This window comes from Natator depressus, chromosome 5 (genome assembly GCF_965152275.1).
Source record: "Natator depressus isolate rNatDep1 chromosome 5, rNatDep2.hap1, whole genome shotgun sequence".
In the NCBI taxonomy this organism is placed as follows: domain Eukaryota; kingdom Metazoa; phylum Chordata; order Testudines; family Cheloniidae; genus Natator; species Natator depressus.
Window position 1 is genome coordinate 94,140,208 of NC_134238.1, and position 21,027 is coordinate 94,161,234.

Sequence of the window (21,027 nt, forward strand, 5' to 3'; positions counted from 1 at the left end):
TTAGCGCAAAAAAGGGACTTTTTGCGCTTTAAATGGTAAGTGTAGACATACCCCAAACCTCTCACCTTCCACTCCAAGTGCAAGGCACATTTCTTTGACCTTGTCTTCTCTAAGATATAGCAACATGTGTTTTAAAATATATGTTTATATTATGCACACGCACGCACACAAATTCTAAAAACAAAACACACATAATATAAAATATATATGTTTCTATTATGCACACACTTCCACTGGGGAAAGGAGGAGAGAACAAAAAGGTGTGATAGTTCTTAGCTCTGTTGCTCAATGCACTGCTGGAAGGTGCTCAGATACTATGGGGATGAACACAGTGTAAGAACCTGTACAAAATACTCAGTAAATGGGGCTAAACTGAAGCAGTTAGTAGATGTATGTGAGAATCAAGATCCTATTTTACCCATATCTATCTGCTAAGTATCCCTGGTAATCTCAGATTACTTTAAGATTAACTGCAGTTTCTTTTCAATTACCCTGTACTTTTTTTGGGTATGTTTCCAGTTTCCCTGCCTCTCCTCCCCCCGCCCCCCCCCACTCCATATCCCATCAAATAATGCTTCATAAAAAGGGGGTAGGGTGGAGATTGGAGTGAAGAAATTAGTATCTCTCACCATGACAAGTACCCAAACTGCTTTCTATAGGGTGAAATTCACAAGTCCTGCCAAAAGTTTGAGCAATCAGGATGTGTGTAGCCATGGAAGCTACATCCACAAGGCAGAGACCCCTGCTTAGCCACTTCTTATACACATTCCATTGAAGGGTACTATGGGATGGTAGGGGATTTCACTGCCCAGAAGAACTTACACAGGCAGTCTTCCTACCAATTAATCGTAGATTTTTCTATAGGTTCCAATCACAGTGATATTTAAGCATTGAATGTCACCTACAGAATATAAATTAGACTAAAAACTAGATACTAATTAAAGCTACCTGGTCAGATCTGCACTATTTTCATTAACCATCTCCATACATTCTACTCATCAAATGTTTTATCCCTCCAGAATCCTCCTCTCCTCCCACATGTGACAGACAACACAACTCACCGCAATTGTTAATGATGTGAGCATTTGACACTGGGTCAATACTTGGATTAGATTTTTCATATCGTTTCCGGCACTCAATTTGCAGAAGAGTTTCTTCAAGAAAAACGTGTTTTAAAAAGTTGGTTTGTAGTGACTTAGACACATAAACTAAGTGTTCTGACAACATAATCCCATGCTAAATGTTTGGTTAAGGAGCAAAATTAACACTATGTAAAATACACTGAGATTAGCTGCATAAATAAGCACCATAAAGGAAAGTATTTCTCTATCCTATGGTTGTATTTAAGTAAGGTATACTTTGAGCAAGAGGGTAAGATCCATTTAGAATTCAACTTTTTAAAAGGCACAAGACTAAGCAATTTAGAAAATGGGCTAGAGACATGTATGCACTTGGCTCTGCTCCATAGTTTACACAAACAGAAAAGCTTGCCACCAAGCATACATTAAAAACCACACTTGGTCAGTGAGCCCTATGCTGGAGAAAACTATTTTATGATCAATGATGAAACAGCAGGGACTCATTTCCTTCCAGCTATTTAGGAACTGGTTTAAACAACCAAAGAAGCAGTTATTTAATCTTGTACATCATTTACGTTCTTATCCAGGTTTAAGTAAATAAGCAGTTTAGAGCAGGGGTGGGCAAACTACAGCCCGTGGGCCAGATCCACGCTGGGCTCCGGGTGCCGCTCCGGTGCTCCAGCCAGGTGAGGGGCCATACCACGTGGCTTGGCCCTGCTCCAGCCGGGGCACCGCAGCATGGCCCCGCTCCGGTGCTCTAGCAGGGATGGGGGCTGCTCCATGCATAGAAGCCGGAGAAGGGACATGCCACTGCTTCCGGGAGCCACTCGAGGTAAGCGTTGCTCGGAGCCTGCACCCGAGCCTCTCCCCACACCCCAACCACCTGCCCCAGCCCTGATCCCTCTCCTTCTCTCCAAACCCCTCGATCCCAGCCCAGAGCACCCTCCTGCACCCTAAACCTCTCATCCCCAGCCCCACCCCAGAGCCCGCAACCCCAGCTGGAACCTGCACCCCTTCCCACACACCTGCCCCAGCCCTGATCCCTCTCCTCCTCTCCAAACCCCTCAGTTCCAGCCCAGAGCACCCTCTTAAACCCCAAATTCCTCATCCCAGCCCCACCCCAGAGCCCAAACCCCCAGCCAGAGCCCTCACCCCATTCCACACCCCAACCCCAATTCTGTGAGCATTCATGGCCTGCCATACAATTTCTATTCCCTGGTGTGGCCCTCAGGCCAAAAAGTTTGCCCACCCCTGGTTTAGAGCCTTTCATAATGCCTCCCAGTTCAAGTCTTTCTCCCGCTAGTAATCACTTTTCAGAAGATTGTTACCTCCAGCACAAGGCACAAGAATGTCAGCTGTAATTAAAAACTTAAATACAGGTTCACAATTTATTTATGGTGACTGTGTAGATTTCTGGGCTCGGGCTGGAGCCCAAGGTATGGCACCCCCTCCCCACCCCCCAGCCTGGGCTCTAAGACCCTGGTAGCGGGAGGTGTGTCCCAGAGCAAGCCCGGAAGTCCACACAGCAATGAAGCAGCCCAGAGCCCAAGTCGGCTGGTACGAGCCAGCAAAGGGTGTCTATCTAGTTGCTCAATAGACAAAAGTGGTTTGCTATTACATTGAGGAAGCTGATACCAAGAAGGAAAACAAGCTAAAGACAGACTATAGGTCTGGTGTAGAAGATGGCAATAGGAAGAGAGGAAGAAAAGGAACATGATTTTATTTTTTAAAGATTTTTTAGCAATCGTCTCACATAAAAAACTTGTCTACTGAGAACTATAGGTCAAATCCACTATTGCTGAGTCCACTTAGACTATACCAGTTGTAGTGTAACAGTAGAAAACTTGAATTTTTTGTTTTGTTTAAAGCCTAACTATAAGTCCACATCTAAGTGGACTCATTTTCCAAAGTGCATCATCCACTGACATCAGCATTTTTCTCCCTGCCTCTCCCCTGTGCCTTTCTGGGACCCTCCTTATTGAATTGGTTTTCCTTTAGAGAACAGATGCTGCAGTATTTCATGAGAGGTCATCCCATGACCCTTTTTGCTGAAACTCCATTTCCAAAATGATCCTTCTACAGAGCTCTGACATTGTTATGTTGAACTAGCTACGGTCAGTGGCAGCCGTTCAATGTCTAGCACTTTTGGGGAGGAGGGGGAGAAATCAGGCCATCTATTTCAGTGCCTGAATATGGACATAAGAGTTTTGCTTTAGGCACCCATTTTTAAAAGTTTTGGCTATAGTAGGACATAACATGGCTGTACGGGCCAGTTGGGTATTTGAAGACAACGTATAAATGATTCTTAAAAAGACCATTTCAGAACATGGTGAATTTTTGTAGACAAGTCCCAAATTATATTTACTGCCTACCCTACTAAAATCCTCACAGATATTACGTAGCTAGATTATCCAGAGCATCTTCCTATTTTCATTAGGAATATTTAGCACTCGCTGCCCCCCGCTACTCCCAGCTGGCTCAGGTTCTGCCACTCTCACCTCATTGAGTAATAACTTGCTCACTGAGTAGCCCTATTGAAGTCAATCTTGGTACTTAAAATAGATATTCAATAGAACTACTCAGAAAGAAAGGTGGTAGTTTCCTTTAGTGCAGGTGGGGCCAGGGGACTACCTTCTTTTACTCACAAATCTACACTACACCATCATTACAATACTGGAGGCAAAAAGCATTCCACCCGTTTCCCACAAAGCTCTTCACTTTTGTCATAATTACCTCTAAAATAGTTCAGATGCTCCCAGTCAAGTAATTCCAGATTACTACTGAGAACTCAAAATCCAGTCAAATACCGAAATAATTTCTTTACTGAACACAAGCACCTTAATGTAGCTTTTCCAAGTTTTACAAATTTAGTTACAATCATCATTTGGTCGTATTTCATGATTAAAAAGAGGGTTACCCAAATAGATCTTTAGTGATAGTTTAGTGTATACCAACACTACTAATTTATGGTCTCAATTGCAGAAGCTCATCTGCACAGTTTGGCCCCACTTAACAGCAAATTATCACATGAGGCACTGTTGTAATGAGGGGGCATGTTACTTCATTATCTTCATAAACTATTACAGTACTTGTAGGAGATGAAATATCTGGTAATTAAAAAGAAAATGACTAATTCACAAAATAAGACAGTGATACATTAATCTGGCTTTAACTTTTCCTTTAATTTGCCAAATTCATAGCAGAATCATATCCAGATCTAGTAGACTTACAAAGGTTGTCTAATTACAACAATAATGGTATCTATTATGTAAGAAGTGAATTTAGGGTCTAGAGAAAGACAACTGAGTATGGATTATTTTTATTTACTACAGAAACCAATAGCTGAAGCCTGTTACAGATTACCCTCAAACCAACATTTCTGCTTGTTTACTTAGAAATGTAGATCATGTTTGAAGGGAAGAATTACCAGTTCTTCCAAGAAGACTAGAAGAACATGATTTAAGTACAGTGGCACATGTCAAGTTTCAGTTGATAGAAAAAGCGATTTATCTGCTCAAGAGCTTCACACCTACTCAGAGCAGGACTTTAGGATGCTATGATAAAAATGCCAGTGGCCAGTCTACAAGAGCACTCCCAGTGTGGCTAGTACTGATGGAGCTGCATGAGCGTTAGTTTTACAAAAAAAAAAAAAACTCTGTTTAGGCACAGCCACTAGGAATCATTGCTATGAGTCAGTCATGACCGAATTTTCTACAGAGCTTGATACTCACCCAGCACACAAGAAATTAAACACTCAACATGGGGGATAAGGAGGGGCCATTTTTAAGACAACTACTGTAGTTCAGAAGCTGGAGTTTATTTCTCCAATGTACTCAGTACTGCTGAGTAAATTAGGGATTAAAAAGAAAGTTAGTTTTCATCTTTCTGAAGGGAAGGCAATCATCTACCAGTGAAATGAGAACAGATCATAATAAACACCTTACACCATGGAATACTGACAGGTGGCCAGAACCAAAGAGCCTTAAAATTAAATGTTACCATTAATATCCTCAACATATTCTCCAGTTTACAAAGAATACAGCTTGTTGAATAGTTTCTTTCCCACAGTTTGAGAAGACTACTGTCACAGTTCCAGTCACCTTTACACTATCCTGTATTTTGTTTTCAATTTTTTAAGAATTCTTCAGTTGCCAAAAGCCGTTCTGCACACTGCCTATGCTTACAGGCTAATGCTGCATGTAAAAGCTCTAGTGTTTGGAACTGTCAAGAATTGCACCCTTCATTTCATTTATACCAGTTCCAAGTCTTACATCATACCCACACACTTCACTCAAAATAGATTCCTAGTAGGGCTGTCAAGTGATTAAAAAAAATTAATCATGATTAATTGCACTGTTAAACAATAACAGAATACCATATATTTAAATATTTTGGATGTTTTCTACATTTTCAAATATACTGATTTCAATTACAACATAAAATAAAAAGTGTACCGTGCTCCCTTTATATTTATTTTTGATTACAAGCATTTGCACTGTTAAAACAAAAGGTAGTATTTTTCAATTCACCTCATACAAGTACTGTAGTGCAATCTCCATCATGAAAGTTGAACTTACATATGTAGAATTATGTAAAAAAAATAACTGCATTCAAAAATAAAACAATGTAAAACTTCAGAGCCTACAAGTCCACTCAGTCCTACTTGTTCAGCCAATTGCTCAGACAAACAAGTTTGTTTACATTTGCAGGAGATAATGCTGCCCGCTTCTTGTTTACAATGTCACCTGAAAGTGAGAGCAGGCGTTCTCATGGCACTGTTGTAGCCGGCGTCACAAGATATTTACATGCCAGATGCGCTAAAGATTCATATGTCCCTTCATACTTTAAGTACCATTCCAGGGGACATGTGCCCATGCTTATGATGGGTTCTGCTTGATAACAATCCAAAGCAGCGTGGATTGACGCATGTTCATTTTCATTATCTGAGTCAGATGCCACCAGCAGAAGGTTGATTTTCCTTTTTTGGTGGTTCAGGTTCTGTAGTTTCCGCATCAGAGTGTTGCTTTTTTAAAACTTCTGAAAGCATGCTCCACATCTTGTCTCTCTCAAATTTTGGAAGGCACTTCAGATTCTTTAACCTTGGGTCCAGTGCTTTAGCTGTCTTTAGAAATCTCACATTGGTATCTTCTTTGTATTTTGTCAACTCTGCTGTGAAAGTGTTCTTAAAATGAACAACATGTGCTGGGTCAACATCTGAGACTGCTATAACATGAAATATATGGCAGAATGTGAGTAAAACAGCAGGAGACATACAATTCTCCCCCAAGGAGTTCAGTCACAAATTTAATTAATGCATGGAAGCAAGTCCTCTGGAATGGTGGCTGAAGCATGAAGGGGCATATGAAGGTTTAGCATATCTGGCATGTAAGTACCTTACAATGCCAGCTACAAAAGTGCCATGAAAATACCTGTTCTCACTTTCTGGTGACATAGTAAATAAGAAGATGGCAGCATTATCTCTTGTATATTTAAACAAACTTGTTTGTCTTAGCGATTGGCTGAAGTTTTACATTGTTTTGTTTGAGAGTGCAGTTATGTAAAAAAGAATCTACATTTGTAAGTTGCACTTTCATGACAAAGAGATTGCACTACAGTACTTGTATGAGGTGAATTCAAAAATACTATCTCTTTTGTTTATCATTTCTGCAGTGCAAATATTTGTAATAAAAATATACACTTCAATTTCAATTACAACACAATATATATATATGAAAATGTAGAAAATCAAAAATATTTAATACATTTCAATTGGTATTCTCTTGTTTAACAGTGTGATTAAAACTGCAATTAATTGCATTAAGTTAATTGTGAGCAGCGATTTGACAATACTTGCAACCCCATGTTATTCATGACAAAGACTGCCCTTTACAGAAAAGAGGAAGAGAAGATGTGATCATCTTTTATTTTAGCAATTGGTTCGCTCCATAATCATCCATCTACTTATTTTAGCTGTTTCAACCTTCTGAACTCTGCTGACTTGTGTACTGCCTACTCTCCGAATCAAAACTCATCCCTTCAATGGTAGCCACTAAGGTCTGGTCTAGACCAACACTTAGGATGACCTAGCTACAATGTTCAGAGATGTGAACTCAATCCAAGAAACAGAGTTAAGTCAACGTAAGCCCCAGTATAGACACCTAACTACGGTTTCTCAAGGGGATGGGCAAAGATTTAACTGCAGATTTGCTCCATCAATTTAAGAGTTAAGCTCTGCATTTGGGAAAATGAAACTGAAGGGTGAGACTAACAATTATGACAAAGTGCAAAGCCTCTTTACTTGAGCACAGCATTCACTAAAGATTGTTGTTTTATGCTTGAATATAACTTGTGGGAAGGAATTGAACTCAGACCACGATTAAATTTCCAACTCTGAACTTGTTCATCACCCCAGGACAAATCACAAACTATCTGCACTTCAGTTTACTCATCTATAAAATGAGTAATGATAATTGTACACAGTGCCTGGGGTATTTGGAGATCTTTAGATGGAAGCCAGGTTCTGATTAGGCTTTTATTTAATTTATTTATTTATTTATTTATTTAAAGAATAAAAGGTCAGATGTAGATATATCCGCTCCAGTGGGGCATAGTTGGTACCTAACCCCTGAAAGGCTACATAGACAGACTAAAATGTAACTTTCAGTCCAACTTCCAGCAGCGTTCCCCCTTCCACACACATCACAAAATCTTTTCCTAGAGGGCCTCTTCACAATCTTGGAAAGTGGGGCTATTGAGGGGACCACTACTTAATAGACATCCCATTTACTCTTCTCTGCATGAGATCTCTGTTAATGATTGGTCACCAAGTATTGCAAATATTTTTGTAGTTGAAGTTATCCTAATATAATAAGCATAAGTGAGGTTAAAAAAAAAAAAGTGTTTAAGTAGTGAGATTTAGTATCATGCCATTTAACGTACCATAACTATTTCAGCCTCAGGATTAGAGCCTTTGTCTCACTATAAAAACCAAAAGCAAGTAAGTTTAACATTCAATAAAATACTTCACTAGCAGTTTTAAAATACAGACTCAAAAGACCAATGCAATCTCACCAAGACCAGTTTTCGGTTACAGTTACAGGGCCTAATTGCTAATTATATCATGATAGCACTAAGGGACTTTCAAGTGTTGGATCCAGACACTGGGGATTACCAGATACATGGAGACTCCTGAGGTGGTATAAAACTAGTATAATGGCTCTACATCTCTCCCCCATGAAGTCCCAAAGGTAGGGTGCATGGGTGGAGCCCTGCTGGACTCAAACTGTTTTCAGCTGCTGGAATAGTCCTTTGGGACCTAGACAGCTTAATGCAACAACAAGCAACCTAAGGATTGCTCTAACTTGAACAAGGGTCCAAACTCCAAATATCGGGCACAACATGATAAATCACTTAACGGAGCCAGCCTTTTCCCTGAATTCTGCTGGAACTGAATCTGGGCCATAAATTTTAAGATGGCAAAAATGTTCCAAAAGCTAAAGTTTTTAGCAAAAAGAGAAGGAGTACTTGTGGCACCTTAGAGACTAACAAATTTATCTGAGTATAAGCTTTTGTGAGCTACAGCTCACTTCATATGCTCTAATAAATTTGTTAGTCTCTAAGGTGCCACAAGTACTCCTTTTCTTTTTTGCGGATACAGACTAACACGGCTGCTACTCTGAAACCTAAAGTTTTTAGCTCTCTTTCCTGTCAACTCACATCTTGCTTTGATTATACAGACCCAGGTCCAAGTTCCCTTTTCTTACATCCTGTTGTGGCTGAACATATTTTGAGTATCAAGTTGAAATTAGCAAGTGGCCTCATCTCATCCTGTAAACCATCCTTTAATAATTTCACCTGACTAATATGTCTGGGGACAGAAAGAACTGTTAGTTAATATTCTCTGGGACTACAACTTTCTCTCAATCCATGGCAATGTTCCACTTCCTTTCAAGGTTTGTACTTTCACAAGGTTAATGACTCTGAATATCCCCTTTAGTAATACTTCTTTATTATGTAAATAGAAATACTCTATGCAAGCAGCATAGCGCAAGGTAAGTACTTTCTGTCTGTGAAGATTATATATTTAGGTAATTAACTTTTCGATATTTATACAGCAAGTACAGTTTATCCTGGAAAGGCTGAATGCCATCTGTCATGGTTATGTTCAGCTTCAGTTACCCCCCCTTAGAGAATACTAACTTATTACACTTCTCCATCTTTACATTGTTGCTGGTTGCCAATGCCTAATAAAGGATGCTAGTAGTTGATTTGCACAGACAATTCTCACACCACAGTATTTACCCTATAACAGTCCAGGCAAAAGGCACCACACTTCCATGATGTTTCAAGGTTCCCGGTGCTTTGTTGCCAGTGGTTACAAGAATAAATAAATGATTTAATCAAACTGAGCTAAAACATATGGCAATTCTTCCTAAGAAAAAACAATTAAACAGAGCATTCTGTTCCACATGTCACTTTTAAACCATTTCATGAGGATATTAAGAATTATGGGGCACTGGCACAGGGACAGGTGAGTGGTTAATACCTTGAAAGACCAAAACACAGTGTGAAAAATATAAAGCTATTGTAATGAAACTGCTGGCTCATTGCTGGGCACTGTATTAAAGGTCAATACATCCTGAAGTCAGAACAGACCAGGCTCAGGACACAGCCAGACCCTGCAGGAGAGCAGGTTGGAGACAGCACTCAGGAAGATGGTTCCTGAGGAAAGACCAAACAACGGGTAGCCTGAGAGCTAGGACCTGGGAGATTCTGAGCTTGGCAGAGACTTGCCTGTTGCAAGAAGAAGGCCAGCAGCAGAAGTACACAGGATTGCAATATGCAGGCAAGAAACTGGTATGAGGCTGCTCCAGTCAGACTCTGATTTTATTACCCCTGGACTGGACTGGCTTAGAGTTTTTATTGTCATTGATTGTAACCCCAGAAGAAGTTGTACCTATGGTATTTGCACAATTTATTTAACTGGAAACTGAGTTTTTACAGGAACCCACCAGGGACTAGAACCCGTTGAACACAGCATTTGGAGTACTAAGAACTCACCTCTGAACTCATTACACATTAGCATGCTAACCTGCACGCATGGGACTGGTGTACCACGGCATATACAATGAAAATCCTGCTGGTTGCATTGTATTATGTAGAACATTTATTCTTCAGAAGGGAAAAACTAATTGGTGAACCACAGCAGCAATGTTATCTGACGAGATATGTGTTGCCACAGAGAGGAGATATGTTAATACAGCTCAGCATTTTCCATTACACAACACAGATGTAAATGGCCATGAATTAGGTATGACTTTACAGAGAGGAGCAGTTCATTACACGTGAATGTATTCAGTTACAGAGGTTTCAATCTCTGTAAGGGAAGTACAAATATTAGTCATAATCAGAATGATATCAGTTACTATTAGGTTACAGATTTAGGCCCCGGTCCTTTAACGAGATGTGAGGGCAGACCACTTGGAAATTATCTAGTCTCCACGCAGACACAGAAGTGTGTCCCATTGCAGGACCAACGGCCTTAGATTTTCCTCAAAACTTACAAGTTCAATTAAAATAGAAACTCTCTTTTTTGAAGCGTTAGCACCTAACGAGTTTTCAGTCTCATAATTTCAAGAAAACCCACCACACTTGACACTATTATGGAGACGTATATCTAAACAAAAAGACATTTGTGTTTTCACAGGTTAATTTTTAAAATATATAGATATAGATAAGATTATAGATATATCAAACAGAAGCATTTAGTATTGGTCATCATAGTGGTTTCTTAATTCTTTGGAATTCCTCTGCAGGGGACAAGGGAGAAGAGGTCACTATCTAAGAGACCTTATCTAAAAGGATGCCACTGAAGAAGCTGGCGGACAGGCAGATATGTGCAGAGGGGATATTAGGTGGTGTTTCTTAGGCCCACACCCTCTTCCCTGCTGAAGAAACAATCATATAAAAGACAACAGCAATGGAACAGATTATTTTTTTAAAGAAATTGTTAAAATACCCAGGGCATAATATTCAAAAGGTGATTCATTAATTAGCCAGATTTGAAAGAGGCAAGTTGATAGTCCTTTTAATATAGGTCATTGGGAAGGATATTGAAACTTGTATTTCTCTGCATGAAAGTTTTGAAAGGTGCATGTTTCATTTGTAGCACTGGAAAGGAGTCCAAAAATGTTCTGTGAGCTTGTTCTAAAAGCTTTACCATAGGCTAGATTCATTGACCAATACTTGCTATTTCAATGCTATTTAGAGTTAGTGTAATCACTGCTTGCAGTAAGTCACTGGTTTGTGAAAATTAATTTGGACTCTTTGCTAATACTGGAAGATAAACTTGCATGTTTTACACAGAGATTAAGGCCATATCTACACTACAAATTCATGTCGACTCCAGTTACGTCGGCATGAAACCGCCGCAGTCAGTACATCACTTGCATGTATGGCTCATGTCGACAGTGTGCGTACTCACCAGGAGCGCTTGTCTCAATGCACAATGTGGTGCACGTGGGAAGTTTTCGCAATGCATGATGGGACTGAAACTAGTTGCTCAGAGGTGACGGAACATGGAGTCAACTTCATAGAGTGCAACTGTCTCTATCCCATGTCATTTACATCCCATAATTTTCACACCTTTTTTCAAAGTCTCACAAATCCACAAGGCCCTCCTCACTGTCCACCATCTCCAACAGAAGCATGGAGCCTGCACAGCTCTGCGCTATTGTCATGAGTATTACAAGCACAGGGCACACGATCGTGAAGCATTTGCAGAGCTGCACGAAAAACGGAATTCATGGCTGTTGGTGGCATTCACAGAGCAGCTGCAGACAGTAGAATGCTGCTTCTGGGCCTGAGAAACAAGCAGTAGCTGGTGGGATTGTATTGTAACATAGGCTTTGGATGAGGAGTAGTGGCTGCAGAACTTTTGGCTGTGCAAGGCAATATTTCTGGATCACTATGCATCCGATGAAGTGAGCTGTAGCTCACGAAAGCTTATGCTCAAATAAATTTGTTAGTCTCTAAGGTGCCACAAGTACTACTTTTCTTTTTGCAAACATTGACATAGTAAAACTAAACAAAAGTTTAGTAATAAAGACCAGATTTAAGTGATAATAAGCAAGGGACGGGGGGGAAAGAGCTATAGTTACAAAGAAAACAAAAAGTAAAAGATATATTGTCTAGTGTCTAAAACTTAACAATTTACTATCCTGGTCTCAGGCAATTTCTCACTAGTCAGTTCTCAGCATCTTCAACCCACACAGCTGAAAGATTCACTTTCCACAGTTTCCAAAAATGCTGGCTTCTTTTCTCCCTTAAGTGATGGATAACTAAGGGGTTCCCTGCCCTTCTTCTTATAGTCCCATAAACCTTTGAAATGTATTCTTTTGAAGTGTATCCCCAGAAAAAAGTTCTCCTCCCCTGCTGGTGAGCTGTCATGTTGTCGTCATCTCACTGTGATCTAGCTCTTCCTGTTGGCTTGATTACTTGGTTTACCTTAGATGCAAATATACTTTCATTGCTAGGTTCAAGCTTTGTAAGCCAGAGACACTGGCAAATCCACAGTCCTTTGTTTGGGATAAACCTGTTTATCCACTCAGATTGCCTTGTCTGGACATATTTTAGAAACATGTTTCCAGCATACTTACATAACCCTTTACATAGTAACCATACATACATCACACAATGATATTAATGTCCCATATGTAACTAATTATACGATAACTTACAAGACACTATTTGGCTAAATATTCTGACAACAGTGTGTTGCACATGCCCTTTGCCAGCTGGCATAAAGGGGCTCTTAGAGTCATATATATTTGCCAGGATAATCTTCCAGATATAAACAGAATATAAACCAATGCAGTCCTGTCTTCCTGAGTCTGCGGACAGAATGCTGCGGTGTTCCTGCTTATGTCTCAGTGAAACAACAGTGGCATTGGTAAGGATAAGTAGACTTAGAAATTTACCAAAATAGCTATTCTGGAATAATAAGTGTCCATGTGGGGAATTATTCTAGAATAGCTATTTCAGAAATTTCCAAGTGTAAACAAGCCCTAAAAAATGGTTGTTTCCATTACTGCTCAAAAGCTTTCTGGATAGTAACAATGAAACAATCATGTCAGTTTCAAGGGGCTGTTACTTAGCAGGTTAAACAGCTCCCTTGCCTACCGCTACTATATACTGAGGACAAAAAAAACAAAAGGAAGGAAAGTCCATTGATACTCACTGAATTGTATAAACTTTTTTATCACTATAAATTACTTTTAGAAACAGTTTGTCCGTGCTTTTAAGCCTCGGGTGCTTCTGCATGCTAATTTTTTGATGAAACACATATGCAAAAGTGCTAAATGAAGGGATGTGTCTTCGGATAGGCTTGTCTTTCAAAGTGGTCTTCTTTTCTAATCCACTAATTTAGAAAGGCTTCTTCAGAACTGTCCTCACTAAAAAAAGAATCAATGTTAGCAAAAGCATAGGGGAAAACTTTTTTTATTACTATGAATTACTTTGATAAACCGGTTGTTGTGGTTTTAACCCTGGAATGTTTCTGCATGCTCAATTTTTATTCAAATACCTATAAATAAAGGGCTGTTTCTTCAAATAGGCTTGTCTTTTCAAGTGATTATAAAAAATAGAACTTTATTCCTTTACAAAATTTAATATAACTTTTACTTGCTCTTGTTCAAAAATTTGAAAAGAAACAACCCTCTTATCTCTTCCACGTTCTGGACATTTAACAGCCTTCTTTATCTCTAATTCACTGGCTAACAAAGCTGCTTTTGCTGCAGCTTCAAATTGTCCTCACCAAAAGCATAGGGAAAAACTTTTTAAAACTGTTGGTCTTCATCTTTATTTAAGCACCTGTGTAAAAGTGCTACATGGCAGGAAAGATGTTTGGGTCTGTTTTTTTAAGATAAGAATAAGGCAGTTAAAGGAGAGAAGGGAGAAGGCTCTTGTTTAAAAATCTTGTGACTAATAGGATTGGTTCAGGAAAATGTATTCTATGATGCAGCTGTAGAACAGCATCTGATTGGTCCAACCCAAAGGAGGAGACAAAGGGGGTGAGGTAATATATTTTATTGGACCAACTTCTAGTTACGCTAGACATTTTCCTCTTAATTTCCCATTACTGCAGCTAGTAGTGCAACTCCACCAAGAGCAGCTATGCCAAAAGTAATAACAGACTGACAGGTATTTTTACTATTGCATCATCTGATCCTGCTCAGAACAGGTCTAGACAATTCCAAGATTAAAATGCAGTTACCAGGGCCTCGTCTACACTACTGTTTGTGCTGGTAGAGCTGCACCTGCCAGAACAGTGGGAAATTTAAGACGACGACACTAGTGGAGACAAGGTCATACAGAACAACAGTCCCTGCCCTGAAGAACTTGCCCTTATCTTCACTGTTTAGATATTGCAAGGTAAAAAAAAAAAAATTTTTTTTTTTACCTTGCAATATCTAATGTGTCTGAGCTATTTTGAGGTGAAAACCACAGTGAAGATAAGATGCTTTTGTTTTATATAGGGCTGCTGGTTAATCGCGATTAACTCAAAAAAATCTATCACAATTAAAAAACTTAATTGCAATTAATCAGTTTTAATCGCACTGTCAAACAATAGAATATCAATTGAAATTTAACAACTATTTTTTGATGTTTTTCTACATTTTCAAATATATTGATTTGAATTACAACAGAATACAGTGTACAGTGCTCACTTTATATTTTTATTACAAATATTTGCACGGTAAAAATGATAAATATTATTTTTCAATTTACCTCATACAATCACCATAATACAATTTCTTTATTGTGCAAATGCAACTTACAAATACAGATTTTTTTGGTTACATAACTGCACTCAGAAACAAAACAAAGTAAAACTTCTGAGCCTACAAGTCCACTCAGTCCTACTTTTTATTCAGCCAATCGCTAAGACAAAAACATTTGTTTATATTTACAGGAGATAATGCTGCCGGCTTCGTATTTACAATGTCACCTGCAAGTGAGAACAGGTGTTTGCATGGCACTTTTGTAGCTGGCATTACAAGGTATTTACATGCCAGATATGCTGAACATTTGTATACCCCTTTATGCTTCAGCTACCATTCCAGAGGACATGCTTCCACGTTGGTGATGCTTGTTAAACAAAGAATGCATTAATTAAATTTTGACTGAACTCCTGGGGTATATCTCCTGCTCTGTTTTACCCGCATGTTGCCATGTATTTCATATTATAGCAGTCTTGGATGATGACCCAGCAGATGTTCATTTTAAGAACACTTTCACCGCAGATTTGACAAAACGCAAAGAAGGCACCAATGCAAGATTTCTAAAGATAGCTACAGCACTCAACCCAAGGTTTAAGAATCTGAAGTGCCTTCCAAAATCTGAGAGGGATGAGGTGTGGAGCATTCTTCCAGAAGTCTTAAAAGAGCAACACTCTGATGCGGAAACTACAGAACCTGAACCACCAAAAAAGAAAACCAACCTTCTGCTGGTGGCATTTGACTCAGGTGATGAAAATGAACATGAGTTGGTCCGCTCTGCTTTGGATCATTATCAAGCAGAATTCCTCATCAGCATGGAAGCATGTCCCCTGGAATGGTGGTTGAAGATGAAGGGACATATGTAATCTTTAGCACATCTGGCACGTAAATATCTTGCAACGCCAGCTACAGTTATTTTTTGTACGTAACTCTACATTTTTAAGTTCAACTTTCATGATAAAGAGATTGCACTACAGTACTTGTATGAGAACAACTGAAAAATACTATTTCTTTTTTTTTTTCAGCACAAATATTTGTAATAAAAATATAAAGTGAGCTCTGTACACTTTGTATTCTGTGTTGCAATTGAAATCAGTATATTTGAAATGTAGAAAACATCCAAAATATTTAAATAAATAGTACTCTATTATAATTTGTTAATTGCTTGACAACCCCAGTTTTATCATAAGGAAGAGGGGCTCATTTTCACTGTGGTTTTCACACCAGGATCTCTCTCACACAATAGTTGCTGCAAGGTAAAAGGTATGCATTTTTTAGCAAAAAAGACAAGGCCTTAAGCTCTAAAAAAATAAATATTGACCCTTTCTGTCACGCAATGGCCATTATATACACCAACACGGTGTCCTTATCTATATAAAAGGAATTACTGCTAAAATATCACTAGTGAGAGACCTAGTTTAGATAGTGGCCACTGGTGCCCTCTGACATATTAAGTACAATGCTGGATAGGCCTTTTATTTTTTTTTTAAGCCTAGTTAGAGGACACTTTAAAACACTGACTACACTAACATGGTGTTTAAGACCCCTTTCTACACCAGTGCTCCCACCAGTGGAGCTGCACCAACAGTAGAAACAGTGGGGATTTTTTTCCTTCCAAAAAAATTCCTAATGTAGGTACCTCCAACTTTAATTGCAGTAATGCTAAAAGATACAACTGTCATATGCAAATCCAAACTTCTCACATCTGGGAGGTAAGCAGCATATATGACAGTTTCTTTAAATTAACATTGCCCCCCACTCTCAAAATCTAGACTCTTATACTGTGCCTATCCAAATATCTGGGGTGGAATCCTGGCTTCATTAAAATGAATGGAACTTTTTGCCATTGACTTCAATGGAGTCAGGATTTCACCCCTTTTCTGTAGGGCCCATTGGCTAGTGCCTACTACAGAGCAGGGATTTGAACCAGTGAATCCCATATCTCAGGGGAGTGCCCTAACCACTAGGCTATTAGGTAAACAGGAGACAGGTGTGGTACTTAAGGTAACCAGCACCACCACCACGTTGTCCAGCTCTTCGTTTCTTTTGCTTTTATTTTAAAAAAGGCTAAAATTCTCCAAACCTAAACATTTTGTTTTGGATTGAATGAAAGGACATTTTTTTAATGATTGAAAATGTCCCAAACATTTCAGTTCAACCCAAACCACCTTTTTTTTCCTTTCTTTCTTTCTTTTTGGACTGTCAGAAAACTGAAGAAATCAGTTATTCACACAGGTCTATCATCCTCTTATACACTAGTGGAAGATAGTTAAAAACAGTGCAAGAAATAGAAGTCTCATTAACATAATAAGAAAATACTGCTTTGATATTAGACAGATATTTTATGTAACTCATCTGTCTCAAATTATTTCTTTAAGCACGTGGTCATGCAAATCTGTGTTGACCCATTCTTAGCATCCACAGGCAAACCATACTTAAAACAAAACAAAGTTATCTGAAAACTTTCAGTTTTCTCTGTATGGAAAACTGTGCTTGCCTTACTACTATTGCCCTCCTAACAGGCATTTGCAGCATACTTGCACATGCATAAGTGAAGAATGCCTACAACCTTATGAAAGACGTGAACAATTAAATGAAATTTTGGAAAATTTTATTGTCAACAAACCAGACTTTTGCAGGATAGCATTTACATTTTTTGCAAAGCTCTGGCTCATTGGATGCTATTGGCATTCTGAAAGGCTCTATATTCTGTTGAAGGGTATGGAGATACATTTTTCTGCTTTCAATTTTCCTCTCACTCACTTTTACTTTTGTTTGTTTAATTAACGTTCCCAATTAGTTTCCTTATCATGCTATTTTTAGTGACAAGGTTAAAAATCACAGTAAGCTTTCCTGGAGTTGAATAATGCTGACTAGTATCTGATAAACTACATCAATGCTGCTAATTGGCATGCTGAATTCCTGGGGAATTACCTCTCCTATAGCTTCTCTCAGTAGCAACCGCAGTTCTAGGAAGTCAGATTTCAGTATTGCTGCAATTGGAATAGAGCCTTTATATTTCGTTTTGAAAGGGGGAGGTGGCAAGAGGAAGGTTTTAAAAGCTTTGTCTAAAAGACAGGTAGCAAAATTCTCCACTGCGATGAAAGATTTTAAGAACTGAATTTTGCTCCAGCATACCAATGTAAACTCAGCAGGGCAGCGTCTCAGCCTTTTGCTCAAACTGGTGAACATTTTTATTCACACAGTTAGTCCAACTGAGTAGTCCACTTCACTGAAGTTAGTGGTTGGTGTAAAAAACAGCAGATTTTTGGCCTATGATCTTTGTCTTAGCCTCAGCCAGGCTAATGGAGCGCAGAAAATTTCTCTGAGATGTGCTTAGCCTCAGGGAAAGGAGTATTACAGATCACTCAACTAGAAGTGCCCCAAGCAACTAAAGCCCATCACCGATGATACAGATTCTTTCTGAGACCACCTAATTATCTTAAGGACGGACATCTGAGGACACTAGAGAGGTTAGAGTGGGGAAAAGCGTTGTGAACCTTACAGGGCACTGGAGACTCCCAAAGAGGATAGAAAGTTTAGTAGTAATGTACATATTTCCAAAATATTTACCTTCTGACAAAAACGTTTGTACCATAACTGGACTTCCATCACTAGTATTTTTTTCCCTACTTCATAGAGGCAGAAGGGGTCTATCTTCTTTTAGAGACAAGGGAGGTTTCAGCTCAGTGACAAAATAGCCAACAGCTACAGTGCTAACAACCCTTTTCTGGTTTCACAGAGCCCCGGTGTTTCTTGCCAAACTTGAAATCAGCTACCTGAAACCCCCTATTTAAGAAACCTGTTTGGAATTGCAAATACTCCAAATAGGTAACTCATACTGCTCTTTAAAAGTAATTGACCTCACCTCCTTCCAGCAAAAAGATTTACTTTTCAGAACAGCTTTGAAAAGGGGGCAAAATGCCAGTGGTATACTGAGCTGTCTGTTAAGGTTTGAAACCACTCACCAGACTTAGATTCCAGAAAGCCACTTACAGCCTTCTAAACTGTTGGTGTCCTCAAATCTGTTTCTTCAGACTCTGCTCTGTTTTATCAACCTTGACAGAACACAGGCATGCTATTCCTTAAAAATAAAAGAAGTCTGATCTTTTCTAACCCATGCCCATTGCCAAGATGTTTTGGCACTTAAATAATATTATGTAGACGTGGCTCAAATAAAGGGCACGAAGTAGAGAGTAATGTTTGCAGAAATCCCAGAAATAAAGGGGTTGTTATTATTAAACCTTAGATCAAAAAAAGTTTAGGTAAAAAGTCTGTTATACCTTTGCAAGGTTTCATATGTGGAGAAGATAGGGTGAACCATACAACACAGTCAGTTAATTCATTCAAGTTGCCAACAACGTTAGCAACAGCAGCAACAACAAAAAACCTGGAGCCCCATTAGTTAAAATGGCTAAAAGCACTCCTATTTGAAACAGAACAAAGTTTCCAGAAATCTTTTTTGGGGGGGTGGGGTGGGGTGAGTCAATAGCAGATGAACAACCTGGTAAATTTCAACTGCATTAAGATAGCTTCTACTTCATAATGCTGGAGAGAAAGAGTGTTTTTCCAAGTAAGAGTAATACCAGGGAGAGAGAGCACAGATCGTTGGCCCAGAAACTGGAGCAGGGGCAGTTATTAAAAATCTCCCTATTGCTATTTTTTCACATTGGAACGGCTCTTGTTTCCACCAGGACAAGCGAAGAACAAAAAAAAGTGTTCTCGAACTAGCAGGAGAGGAAGCGGGCGTGCAACCGCCAGCGCTTTACAACAACATGCGAGTTCCCCCAAAGGAGGTATAGAAACAGACACTGCCTGCCCTGGCCAAACAGACTCACCCACCCAGCTATTACTTCACTTTTCCCTAGGATGGGGCTCGGTCCCTGGCTCCACCACCTTTGCGTTCCAGTCAGCGGAGAGCCAAGGTGGGCGAGGGAAGAGCTTTTAACTGGACCAACTCCTGCCAGACCCAGCAGGGCGCCCGGGTCGCGGGAGCGGGGAGTGAACGAAGAGGGTCTGGCTGGAGGAAAGCCAGGGCAGGGAGCAAACGACACCCTCTCCCCCAGGAGGGCGCACCAGTCACCCCCCGCCTCCCACCGCAGCGCAGCCGGGGAGGCGCAGCAGCCAGCCACCCTTCCAGAGCTCGGGCTGCCAGACTCCGTCGGACACGACTGGCCCGGCCCGCGGGGAGCCGGAGGAAAGGGGGCCGAGCAGTTACCTGGACCGAGCGGCCGGTGGCTCAGGAAGGACGCGAGCTGCTGCTCAGCTACGAACTGAGCCGGGCTAGCACCAGCGGAGACAAATTTCCCCCAGCCTCCTCCTCCTGAGAACGCCCGCCCCTTGCCGGCGGCTGGAAGCACTTCCCCTGCCTGGCCGAGAGGCGCTGCTGAGCGCCCCGCCTCCTCGTATCCCCTGCTCTTTACACCGCCCGCGGCGCGGAAGCGGGGAGGATGGGGCAGGGCCTTGTACAAGCAACCAGCCGAGCAAGGCGCTTCCGAGGTTCCCCTTCACTAGCGCTGCCCCCACCCAGCCACCAGAGCCGCTCCCGAAAGAGCTCCCTCCACTCCCCAGAGCGACACCCTCCTCCCCTCACAGCCACTGCTACCTAGGGTGCCAGTGTCCTCTGTGTCCCCCCCCAAAGGCTCCCTTGCAGCCACTGCTACCCCTCTTCCCAGTCCTCTATGTCCCCCCAAACACCCCCTCACAGCCTGCTACCCCCAAACTCATCCATGTCCCGAAAAATCCTCACTCCCACCATCCATCACTCCCCAGAGAGTCACCTCTCCCCAGCCTCACCATTTCCACACTCGACATGGTAAAGGATTTATATTTGTGTGTTTTCTACAGGGCTCCAATTCTCAGGAGGGGAGCTTCTCTCCTGCAGGCCTCCTGCAGTTCTTTGAAGAGAAGCAGCACAGACTTCCCTGCTGTGGAGCTGAGAAATTCCAGAGGTGATGATGGGGGATCTCTGCCCTCTCCCACAGAGTTCATGAACTCTGCAGGAGAGAAGCAGCAGATGCTCACTTTTCAGGTTTGGTTCTGTGGATGTTCAGCTGAATCAATTTTAGAACCAGTGGGACACAACCTAGAAGGAGCACTGCTTCTGTCCCGTCCAGTGCCCCAAATCAACTGTCACAACCTTGCCTGTCCTCTCTTCTGGACAAGCCTAA

General features: G+C 40.6%; 1 protein-coding gene across 1 annotated transcript in view; it reads right to left on the reverse strand.

The window, feature by feature from the left end:
• GCNT1 (glucosaminyl (N-acetyl) transferase 1) overlaps nucleotides 1-20,202 on the reverse strand; it is a 32,978-nt gene extending 12,776 nt beyond the window's left edge. Inside the window, exon 1 of the mRNA XM_074954069.1 lies at nucleotides 20,076-20,202. The gene's annotated coding sequence lies outside the window, so the exon portion shown is untranslated. The remainder of the gene's footprint in view (nucleotides 1-20,075) is intronic.
• Between the last annotated feature and the right edge of the window lie 825 nt (nucleotides 20,203-21,027).